The sequence below is a fragment of the Brachycentrus maculatus genome, unplaced genomic scaffold (assembly GCF_059751285.1).
Source record: "Brachycentrus maculatus isolate JH-2025_06_01 unplaced genomic scaffold, ASM5975128v1 h1tg000875l, whole genome shotgun sequence".
Lineage (NCBI taxonomy): Eukaryota > Metazoa > Arthropoda > Insecta > Trichoptera > Brachycentridae > Brachycentrus > Brachycentrus maculatus.
In genome coordinates this window covers 15,001-27,500 of record NW_028281601.1, presented here as the reverse complement: position 1 = coordinate 27,500, position 12,500 = coordinate 15,001, and the positions used below count along the sequence as shown (strand labels likewise).

General features: G+C 50.6%; 1 non-coding gene and 2 pseudogenes across 1 annotated transcript; all 3 read right to left on the bottom strand.

Moving 5' to 3' along the window:
- LOC148299950 (large subunit ribosomal RNA) overlaps positions 1-5,451 on the bottom strand; it is a 9,194-nt pseudogene extending 3,743 nt beyond the window's left edge.
- Positions 5,452-5,789: 338 nt separating this feature from the next.
- Positions 5,790-5,951, bottom strand: LOC148299949 (5.8S ribosomal RNA; annotated as a pseudogene).
- A 359-nt stretch (positions 5,952-6,310) lies between these two features.
- Positions 6,311-8,250, bottom strand: LOC148299948 (small subunit ribosomal RNA). Its single transcript, XR_015839013.1, has one exon. It is a non-coding gene; the product is annotated as a small subunit ribosomal RNA (ribosomal RNA).
- Between the last annotated feature and the right edge of the window lie 4,250 nt (positions 8,251-12,500).

Sequence of the window (12,500 nt, the reverse complement as noted above, 5' to 3'; positions counted from 1 at the left end):
CCGCTGAGAGAGTCTCTCGTCATCGTCGTACGGACAGGTTCGTCGTACGGAGCGCTTTCGGTCCCGAATATTGGCGACCACGCTTTGACGAATTCGTCGAGGGGCGGGGAGTCCACATTACTATCTTCCCCGGAGAGAACTCTCCTCGCGACCATTGACGGCCGGGAGTTCCATTGCGCCTGAGCGGCCCGGTATTCTCTTCGTCGTTTCTCGCGCCTCTGTTTCCTTCTGCTAATTCCTTCGGTAAAGGGATCGTTGCGGACTCTTCCGCGTCGGGGGGCCGGCCTCTCGGGATAGACTTTAGATAGCCACCTCGTGAATATCTCTTCCACGTCCATCCCTGCTAGAGCTAGATTAATCACCGAAATCAGCTCTGCGGACCGGTATCCAGCTTGGTTCTCCAAATCCCCAATAAGGAGATTCAGAGTCTGGCGTAATTCCCCCAACTCGCAAGTCCTTGGGGAGGGTGGTGTCTCGCAGACCCTCCAGGCTGGCGCCCGGGGGGCTGGGGTCTGTGGTCGTTCCGCCGCGGGGGCGGAAGTATCGACAGCAGGGCCCTGCGATCGCTCTGCGGCGGCGGAGTTCTCGACAGGACTATTCAGCATCGGATCACTGACGACGCCGCTAGACAGGGCACGCGCCAAGGCGTCCCTGTACGACCTCATTAGACGGATTTTGCGGATATCATCCACCGTCCAGCCAAAATTTATGTGTAGGTCCACGCTTTTGGCGTACAGTGTCTTGTTGATGTGCCTGCGACACCCTGAGCGTATGTACTCGGCTTCAGCACTCGCCACCCACTCTAGTTCGGCCGCCTGGTAGCCCCCCCTGGCTACCGTTGGCGCACTGGCAACTATCTGCGGGGGCGGAGGTTCCACGACAATCGGTCTCCCGAACAGGGGTCCAGTGTTCTCGGCCTGGAGCGCGAGTTCGGCTAAGATTCTCTCGAGCTTTCCACGATAATCAAGGCGACACCTGAGTCCCTTGATAGCTTCGAGAGATCTGCCAGCACTCGGCCGGAGCTCCAATAGCCGCTGGTTCACCCTGTCGGTTTTCCCCGAGTTGATGAGGAAAGCTTCACATCGAGCCCATAGCTCCACCTCCTCGTCGGTGTACCGAGCTTTAGTTCGGCCCACCGCGATCTCTTCGTTTGTCACTTCCTTGTGTTTCGAGACTCGGTGAACCCCCAACCCGATTTTCGTGGAAAATACGCGGTTCGGGACACAGAGCTCGCACACGAATGTCGATGCAGTGGCCTGAGCGTCATCAGACGCGGAGGCTGTTGGTCGAGTCGAGAGCACGTCAGCACCCTCCGAGAGTTCGGTGCGGTCGACTCGCCCGCCCAACAATGATGCGGGGCCAGTGGGCCCCACATTGTTGCCGTCCGAGGCTATGTTGTTCGTATTCATTATTGGGATTTTTGTTTTGTGGTGCGGGGGGTCATTTGCAGTAACCCCCCCACCGAGTCGCCAGCGCATGGTTAATTGGTTCATCTTCGGTGGGAGAACCCCACCTCCGACTATCCGGAGGTTCGCCACGTGGAGGCGCCATGTTGACTTGGGTCGCACTGCCTTACGAGGTTTTCAGTGCTCCCCCCGGACTCGACCCCGATCCCAGACGTTGGGCAGAGACGAGAGACAAAGCAGCAAGATATTATCTTCAAGAGAGAAGAGATAGAAGAAAAAAAAATAAGAAAAAAAAAAAAACTCCAGCACCAAAAGTTAAGATTTCCACATCTACTAATATAAGTTAAGATACTCTTATTTTTTTTTTTTTTTTTTTTGATTAATGTATTTGAGAGTTTTAAACGCATATTTATTTAAATTGTGCAATTTTATAAAACTTGGCGGTACCGTCACGAGCGACTGGGTTTATATACTAATAAAAAAAAAAGGAATTTAAACTTTCAATTTCTTACATCCTCCACAAAACCTAGATGTAAGAAGGTGTTCAGTATCAAAAGGAGATGATACCGTCACGAGCGACTGGGTTTATAGACTAATAAAAAAAAAAAGAAATTTAAACTTTCAATTTCTTACATCCTCCACAAAACCTAGATGTAAGAAGGTGTTCAGTATCAAAAGGAGATGATACCGTCACGAGCGACTGGGTTTATGCACTTAAGAAAGAAAATTTTGTTAAATTAAAGTTTCAATTTCTTACATCCTCCACAAAACCTAGATGTAAGAAGGTGTTCAATATCAAAAGGAGATGATACCGTCACGAGCGACTGGGTTTATGCACTTAAGAAAGAAAATTTGTTAAATTAAAGTTTCAATTTCTTACATCCTCCACAAAACCAAGCTGTAAGAAAAAGTAGACGATACCGTCACGAGCGACTAAAGTGTACAACCAAAAATTAAAAAAAAGTTAGTTTCACTAACTAACATCTTCCACAAAACCATAGATGTTAGAAAGTGATCAATAAAATTTTGAGTACCGCCACCAAGCTCGATAACTCAAAAAAAATTTTTGCATAAAAAAGGGGTGACGCCGCACCGGTCAAGCCGATGCGTACGTCACCCCAAGTGAGTATTACATTGCGTTTACATTTATTCATTGCGTTTTCATTTATTTATTTATTGCGTTTTAATTTTGCTTTGCTCGCTCCGCCCAGAGCATCTGGGATGAATCGGGTCAGAATCCAACCCCCGAAGAGAGTCATAGTTACTCCCGCCGTTTACCCGCGCTTAATTGAATTTCTTCACATTGACATTCAGAGCACTGGGCAGAAATCACATTGCGTCAACACCCGCGAGGGCCATCGCAATGCTTTGTTTTAATTAGACAGTCGGATTCCCCTTGTCCGTGCCAGTTCTGAGTTGACCGTCGTCCGGCGGCCGTACAGGTCGCCGAGCGTGCGCGAACACGCCGGCGCCACACAGCGAGGAAGATCCGAGGGGAGGCCAAGGCGAGGCGCCGGGTGACGGAGATCCACACCCGCGCGACACCCGTTGGGGCGCCACGCGGGGGGACCCCGCCCGGCTTCCACGTCTCGGCCGATGACCTCTTCCCGACCAGGCCCGACACGCCACGGCCCTCAGAGCCAATCCTTATCCCGAAGTTACGGATCCAACTTGCCGACTTCCCTTACCTACATTATTCTATCGGCTAGAGGCTCTTCACCTTGGAGACCTGCTGCGGATATGGGTACGAGCCGGCGCGACATCTCCGCGTATCCCTCACCTGAATTTTCAAGGTCCGAGGGGCCGATCCGGACACCGCCGCATCGGCGATGCTCTTCGCGTCCCGAGCCCTATCTCCCCGCTATGGGATTCCAGGGCGCTCGAACGCTCAGGCAGAAAAGATAACTCTCTCCGGATCTCCCGTCGGCGTCTTCAGGCCACTTTGGGTTACCCCGACGAACTCTCTTGCGAGGGAACGATTTTTAAGACGGTTCCGCAGCCGGGTTCCGGAACTGCAACCGGATTCCCTTTCGCCCGACGGGTGTGATATTCTATTTATAAATAATATAATATATATATAACATAACTTTACACCATCATCGACATCGGATTTCTCCTAGGGCTTAGGATCGACTAACTCGCGTGCAACGGCTGTTAACGCGAAACCCTTCTCCACATCAGCCCTCAAGGACCTCGCTTGAGTATTTGCTACTACCACCAAGATCTGCGCCGACGGAGGCTCCAGGCGGGCTCACGCCCAGACCCTTCTGCGCACACCGCCGCGGCCATCCTACTCGTCGCGGCCTCAAAACGATCGCGCGACGCGGGCGCCGCGCGAACGTCCCACCTGCCTGCGACGGTCGAGTATAGGCTGAACGCTACAGCGCCATCCATTTTCAGGGCTGGTTGCTTCGGCAGGTGAGTTGTTACACACTCCTTAGCGGATTCCGACTTCCATGGCCACCGTCCTGCTGTCCTGAGCGACCAACGCCTTTTATGGTCTCCGATGAGCGTTCATTGGGCGCCTTAACTCGACGTTTGGTTCATCCCACAGCGCCAGTTCTGCTTACCAAAATTGGCCCACTTGGCACTCCCATCCGAGCTCCTACTTCATCTTCGAGCAAGAAGGAGATCTCACCCATTTAAAGTTTGAGAATAGGTTGAGGTCATTTCGACCCCAATGCCTCTAATCATTCGCTTTACCGGATGAGACTGTCAGAATGACGCGAACGTCATGTTTCTCGAGCGCCAGCTATCCTGAGGGAAACTTCGGATGGAACCAGCTATTAGATAGTTCGATTAGTCTTTCGCCCCTATACCCAGTTCGGACGATCGATTTGCACGTCAGAATCGCTTCGGTCCTCCATCAGGGTTTCCCCTGACTTCGACCTGACCAGGCATAGTTCACCATCTTTCGGGTCCCAGCGTGTACGCTCTCAGTGCGTCTCGATAATCGCACGGGGGCTTTCTCGAAACGCCTCGGGAATGCGGCGGGGCGTCTGGCGACGCCCGCGCATCTTCCCTGCGGCCGGCTCGAGGCCGACCTTTCACTTTCATTTCGCCTCTGGGTTTATCAGCGTTCCCAATGACTCGCGCACATGCTAGACTCCTTGGTCCGTGTTTCAAGACGGGTCCTGTGAGTGCCCAAAACAAAACCACCGCCGACCGGGACGCGTCCCGTCCGAGAGCGCGCCACTAACCGCCGGCAACCGAAAAGCGACGCCCGCGACGCACTAGACGCCGGGGGCCGCGATAAGGAAGCGGCTGTGACGCGACGGACGCCCTCACAGGTGGGGCGGACGCGATCCTCGTTCTCTACCGTCGCTCGTCAAATGTTCGACCGGCCCCGGCCGTGGACGCCGCGGCTCCGCCCCGCATAGCGAGACGGGACAACCGCACGGCGCATTCGACCGGGGCGCGACGGGTCGCGGTGTTATACTGAGGGAGAAGTGCACGCGCTCCGGGGGCCCGGCTGCGCACCCGGACACCCGCCGCCCCGACACGAGTGCCGAGGGCGAAGGTGTGCACCGAGACGCGGGCCCCGACGGAAGACGCGATGAATCTCCCCGTTCGCTCGTTTGAGTTCCACAGGTTTACCCCTGAACGGTTTCACGTACTCTTTAACTCTCTCTTCAAAGTTCTTTTCAACTTTCCCTCACGGTACTTGTTCGCTATCGGTCTCGTGGTAGTATTTAGCCTTAGATGGAGTTTACCACCCACTTAGGGCTGCACTCTCAAGCAACCCGACTCTGGGGAGAGAGACCGTCGCGGCCGGCTACCGTCGCTACGGGCCTGGCACCCTCTGCGGGTAAGCGGGCCCCGTTCAAGATGAACTTGGACAGGCAGCCGTGACTAATGACCGCGCGTGTATATATTACTCTCCTCCCTAACGCTACATTTCCCGGCGGCCCGCCTGGGCCGCAGGATTCAGCGCTGGGCTCTTCCCGTTTCGCTCGCCGCTACTCGGGGAATCCTCGTTAGTTTCTTTTCCTCCGCTTACTGATATGCTTAAGTTCGGCGGGTGATCTCTCCTGATTTGAGGTCGACGACAGAAAGATAATTTTTATATTATATATAAATAATACAGACAGACAGAGGCGCGCGGCGGCGGGACCGCGTCGAGGGCGCGAGGATCGCCCCGCGAAGATCGCAAAAGGATCGATCGCGGTTTCACAGCGTCGTCGCTAGCCCCCGGACACGCGTTAGCGTCCCGGCCGCGCGCTCGAAATTCGTCACACATTTGACCGGACGCCCGCGCGCGCGCCGACCGCCGGAGCGGGTCGGGCGGCGCGGGCGACGCCGGCAGCGCGCTCGCCGGGGCCCCCCCCCCCTCGCGGACGAGGGTGAGAGACTCCGCGGCGAAGTCTGGTCGCATTGCGTGCGCGACCCTCAAACAGGAGTGGTCCGTGGACAAACTACGTCTTGCTCGGACCGCAATGTGCGTTCGAAATGTCGATGCTCATGTGTCCTGCAGTTCACACTCTGACGCGCATTTAGCTGCGTTCTTCATCGACCCACGAGCCGAGTGATCCGCCGTTCAGGGTAATAATTGTACAATTTTAAAATTGTCATTCGTTCACTTGTTTATCCGTCGCGTTTTGGGTGTTCGCGCGAGCGCAAACTGACCTTAGAAGATCAAAACAACAAAAAATAGCAACCTTAATGGTGATGCGCGCGCGCACACGCACACGCGCATCACTAAATCGCGACCGGACGCGGGCGCGGTCCCCCGACCCGTCAGGATCGAGAGAGCCGTCCCGCGACGCCGGCGGGTCCGCGGTTCGCGGCGGCGCCCTAGGGCGATCTCCGCCGCAGCGATGTCGGGCTCTCGGCCGCGCATCGTGATTCGTGTATTTTACATACAAGTATGTATATATATATTACAAAATATATTATTACACAGGAAATGATCCTTCCGCAGGTTCACCTACGGAAACCTTGTTACGACTTTTACTTCCTCTAAATGATCAAATTCGGTCAAACTTTCCGACGCGTCGGACGCCCGAGACGAGCTTCCGCGCACCAGTCCGAAGACCTCACCAAATCATCCATCGGTAGTAGCGACGGGCGGTGTGTACAAAGGGCAGGGACGCAATCAACGCGAGCTGGTGACTCGCTTTTACTAGGAATTCCTCGTTCATGGGGGAGAATTGCAAACCCCAATCCCTATCACGAAGGGGTTTCATCGGGTTACCCGGGCCGTTAGGCCAAGGAGGACACGCTGATCCCTTCAGTGTAGCGCGCGTGCGGCCCAGGACATCTAAGGGCATCACAGACCTGCTATTGCTCAATCTCGTGCGGCTATATATACCGCCGGTCCCTCTAAGAAGATTTTCATTGTACGCCGGTAGTGAAGACCGCGAGACGCACGCACGCGACGCGAGCGCCGCGGAACGCGCGCACGCGGACCCTCGTGATACCGGTTGCACGTCTATTTAATAGGCTAGAGTTACGTTCGTTACCGGAATTAACCTGACAAATCGCTCCACCAACTAAGAGCGGCCATGCACCACCACCCACCGAATCGAGAAAGAGCTGTTAATCCGTCAATCCTTCCAGTGTCCGGGCCTGGTGAGTTTTCCCGTGTTGAGTCGAATTAAGCCGCAGGCTCCACTCCTGGTGGTGCCCTTCCGTCAATTCCTTTAAGTTTCAGCTTTGCAACCATACTCCCCCCGGAGCCCGAAAGCTTTGGTTTCCCGGGAGCTGCCCACCGGGTTAAAATTATGAAACTTCGGCGGATCGCTGGCTGGCATCATTTATGGTTAGAACTACAGCGGTATCTAATCGCCTTCGAACCTCTAACTTTCGTTCTTGATTAATGAAAACACCTTTGGCAAATGCTTTCGCTTTAGTCCGTCTTGCGACGATCCAAGAATTTCACCTCTAACGTCGCAATACGAATGCCCCCAGTTGTCCCTATTAATCATTACCTCTGGTATCAGAAAGCCAACAAAACAGAACCGAGGTCCTATTCTATTATTCCATGCGTACAATATTCAGGCAAGTGTTAGCCCGCTTTGAGCACTCTAATTTGTTCAAAGTAAACAGCCGCGACGGCCCGCCTCGGCGCGCGGCCGACCGTGAGGACGACCGCGACACACCGGCGGTGGACGCACCGGCGAGAAGCCCCGCAGACGTGCCTGTCGTACCGCATTCGGTAGACCGACACCGCAGGACACAATTTCAACTACGAGCTTTTTAACCGCAACAACTTTAGTATATGCTATTGGAGCTGGAATTACCGCGGCTGCTGGCACCAGACTTGCCCTCCAATGGATCCTCGTTAAAGGATTTAAAGTGTAATCATTCCGATCACGAGGCCTCGGACGAGTCCCGTATCGTTATTTTTCGTCACTACCTCCCCGTGCCGGGAGTGGGTAATTTGCGCGCCTGCTGCCTTCCGTGGATGTGGTAGCCGTTTCTCAGGCTCCCTCTCCGGAATCGAACCCTGATTCCCCGTTACCCGTGACAACCATGGTAGTCGCATAAACTACCATCGACAGTTGATAAGGCAGACATTTGAAAGATGCGTCGCCGGTGCTAGACCGTGCGATCAGCTCAAAGTTATCTAGAGTCATCTCGAATGGCGACGGACGGGGCGCGAACCCCGCCGCCGATTGGTTTTTGATCTAATAAAAGCATCCCTCCCGTTGCCGGTCAGGACCTCGTTTGCATGTATTAGCTCTAGAATTGCCACAGTTATCCAAGTAACCGTGTACGATCTAAGGAACCAAAACTGATATATTGAGCCATTCGCGGTTTCACCTTAATTCGGCTTTTACTGAGACTTGCATGGCTTAGTCTTTGAGACAAGCATATGATTACTGGCAGGATCAACCAGGGAGCTGTTCTTCGGGTTAGCTGCGTAACCGAGAGACACTGCTCGGACACGGCGTGTTCGCGCGCGGCGGAGTCACCCGCCGCGCCACGCTCTGTGACACTCACACTCCGTCGATAAAAGAACAATTTGCTCATTATCGGGCATGTGTATTGTTGTTACTCTGCCTTGCCGCTGCGGTGGTTCTCTTGCTCGAAGAGCCGAGCGGGGAGAGCAGGCGGGGATCGATCACACGGAGTGCGTCGTCGTCGCCTAAATTATGAATTCCCATTCGTAAAACGCGTACGCCGTGAGCCGTGAGGCAACGGTGTGGCCGGGGAGTTACCTCCTCCGACCGTACTCTTTTTCATTTCTTGGTCAAGTTCTACTCGCGCGGAACTCCAGAGATGAGACACGGGCGCCGGCGAAGCCAGAAGGCGAACGCCGCGTCGAGTTTCGCAAATGTACCGCCGACGCGACCGACAGATGGGCCGCCGCGGTTTGCGAACGCTGTGCAAATCAGCGCGCCACTACGGACGCGCATACAGTACCGCGGCGGCCCGGTCTCGCCGGCCCCGGCCCCGAGAGCGACTAGACCGAGGCGGGTGCGCGGATTCGGGCTTAGCGTAACTCCCGCGCGGGGTACGGCGAGTGATCGAGTCCAGATGGTCGGCGCGCATAATTTTTTTCACTTCTCTCTACACGATTTTCGTTTCGATAGCGGATACACGTTACGAATATATATACATATTTTTTACACGTCGATGCGTGTACACGCAGATATATATATTTTTTTAAAAAGTATTCATCCTCTTCTTCTTCTTCTCCTTCTCCTTATCATTATAATCATTGTTATCATTATTATCGTAACTATCATGATTATTAGTTTTGTTATTATTATTATTATTATTATTATTATTATTATTATTATTATCCTTCTTCTTCTTCTTCTTCTTCTTCTTCTATTCTTCGTCGTCTACTTTTCGTCTTAATCGTCTTCTTCTTCTATTCTATTCTATTCTTCTTCGACTTCCTCTTCTTCCTCTTCTTCTTCTTGCTCTTGTTCTTCTTCTTCTTCTTCTTCTTTTTCTTCTTCTTACGAAATTATTATTATTTTAACTATTACTACTATTGTTATGATAACTCTTCTTCTTCTTCTTCTCCTTCTTCTTCTTCTTCTTCTTCTTCTTCTTCCTCTTATTATTCAGTATTGTCATAACTATTATGATTATTAGTTTTGTTATTATTATTATTATTATTCTTCTTCTTCTTCTTCTACTTTTCTCCTACTTCTTCTTCTTCTTCTTCTTCTTCTATTCTTCGTGGTCCTATACCTCTTCTTCGACTTCCTCTTCTTCCTCTTCTTCTTCTTGCTCTTGTTCTTCTTCTTCTTCTTTTTCTTCATCTTACGAAATTATTATTATTATTATTACTATTACTACTATTATTATGATAACTATTCTTCTTCTTCTTCTTCTTCCTCTTCTTCTTCTTCTTCTTCTTCTTATTATTATAATCATTGTTATCAGTATTATCATAACTATTATGATTATTAGTTTTGTTATCATTATTATTATTATTCTTCTTCTTCTTCTTCTACTACTTTTCTTCTACTTCTTCTTCCTCTCCATCTTCATCATAATATATATATATATATATATATATATATATATATATATATATATATATATATATATATATATATATTCGCGATTGCCGCGCGTCGGCGTCGCTTGACCGCGTTCAGAGCTCGATCCGGGCCTTGTCCGACGAGCCATCGAGAGGGTCGAATTAATGTCAGACGGCGAGGCATTTGGCAACCTTAAGCTGATCATAGCTACTCCCGCCGTTCACCCTTCCTTGTGTTATATTATGTATTAATAACTCCTCGTATAATATTATATATTAACTCCCACTCGTAGTACCCGCGCAGTGTGGGGTACGCGCGGCCGCTTGACCGCGTCACGAGCTCGATCCGGGCCATTCCCGACGAGCCATCGAGAGGGTCGAATTAATGTCAGACGGCGAGGCATTTGGCAACCTTAAGCTGATCATAGCTACTCCCGCCGTTCACCCTTCCTTGTGTTATATTATATATTAATAACTCCTCGTATAATATTATATATTAACTCCCACTCGTAGTACCCGCGCAGTGTGGGGTACGCGCGGCCGCTTGACCGCGTCGCGAGCTCGATCCGGGCCATTCCCGACGAGCCATCGAGAGGGTCGAATTAATGTCAGACGGCGAGGCATTCGGCAACCTTAGGCCGATCATAGCTACTCCCGCGGTTCACCCTTCTCATTAATAACCTTATATTGATTAATTAATTTATTCAATTAATAATATTATCTATTGTAAATAATCCATCACTCCGACTCTCTGTTATCTCTCACATGAATAAACAATCACTCGTACTCCCCGACGAATGTCAGACGGCGAGGCATTAAGCCGTTCATAGCTACTCCCGCCGTTCACCCCTCCTTATATAATATTTATATATATATATATATATATATATATATATATATATATATATATATATATATATATATATATATATATATATATATATATATACATTATCTAAACGAACAAACACTCCGACTCGTAGTACTCGCGCAGCGTAGGGTACTCGCGATTGCCGCGCGTCGGCGTCGCTTGACCGCGTTCAGAGCTCGATCCGGGCCTTGTCCGACGTGCCATCGAGAGGGTCGAATTAATGTCAGACGGCGAGGCATTTGGCAACCTTAAGCTGATCATAGCTACTCCCGCCGTTCACCCTTCTTTGTGTTATATTATGTATTAATAACTCCTCGTATAATATTATATATTAACTCCCACTCGTAGTACCCGCGCAGTGTGGGGTACGCGCGGCCGCTTGACCGCGTCGCGAGCTCGATCCGGGCCATTCCCGACGAGCCATCGAGAGGGTCGAATTAATGTCAGACGGCGAGGCATTTGGCAACCTTAAGCTGATCATAGCTACTCCCGCCGTTCACCCTTCCTTGTGTTATATTATGTATTAATATCCTCGTATAATATTATATATTAACTCCCACTCGTAGTACCCGCGCAGTGTGGGGTACGCGCGGCCGCTTGACCGCGTCGCGAGCTCGATCCGGGCCATTCCCGACGAGCCATCGAGAGGGTCGAATTAATGTCAGACGGCGAGGCATTCGGCAACCTTAGGCCGATCATAGCTACTCCCGCGGTTCACCCTTCTCATTAATAACCTTATATTGATTAATTAATTTATTCAATTAATAATATTATCTATTGTAAATAATCCATCACTCCGACTCTCTGTTATCTCTCACATGAATAAACAATCACTCCTCCCCGACGAATGTCAGACGGCGAGGCATTAAGCCGTTCATAGCTACTCCCGCCGTTCACCCCTCCTTATATAATATTTTATATATATATATATATATATATATATATATATATATATATATATATATATATATATATATATATATATATATATATATATATATATATACATTATCTAAACGAACAAACACTCCGACTCGTAGTACTCGCGCAGCGTAGGGTACTCGCGATTGCCGCGCGTCGGCGTCGCTTGACCGCGTTCAGAGCTCGATCCGGGCCTTGTCCGACGTGCCATCGAGAGGGTCGAATTAATGTCAGACGGCGAGGCATTTGGCAACCTTAAGCTGATCATAGCTACTCCCGCCGTTCACCCTTCCTTGTGTTATATTATGTATTAATAACTCCTCGTATAATATTATATATTAACTCCCACTCGTAGTACCCGCGCAGTGTGGGGTACGCGCGGCCGCTTGACCGCGTCGCGAGCTCGATCCGGGCCATTCCCGACGAGCCATCGAGAGGGTCGAATTAATGTCAGACGGCGAGGCATTTGGCAACCTTAAGCTGATCATAGCTACTCCCGCCGTTCACCCTTCCTTGTGTTATATTATGTATTAATAACTCCTCGTATAATATTATATATTAACTCCCACTCGTAGTACCCGCGCAGTGTGGGGTACGCGCGGCCGCTTGACCGCGTCGCGAGCTCGATCCGGGCCATTCCCGACGAGCCATCGAGAGGGTCGAATTAATGTCAGACGGCGAGGCATTCGGCAACCTTAGGCCGATCTTAGCTACTCCCGCCGTTCACCCTTCTCATTAATAACCTTATATTGATTAATTGATTTATTCAATTAATAATATTATCTATTGTAAATAATCCATCACTCCGACTCTCTGTTATCTCTCACATGAATAAACAATCACTCGTACTCCCCGA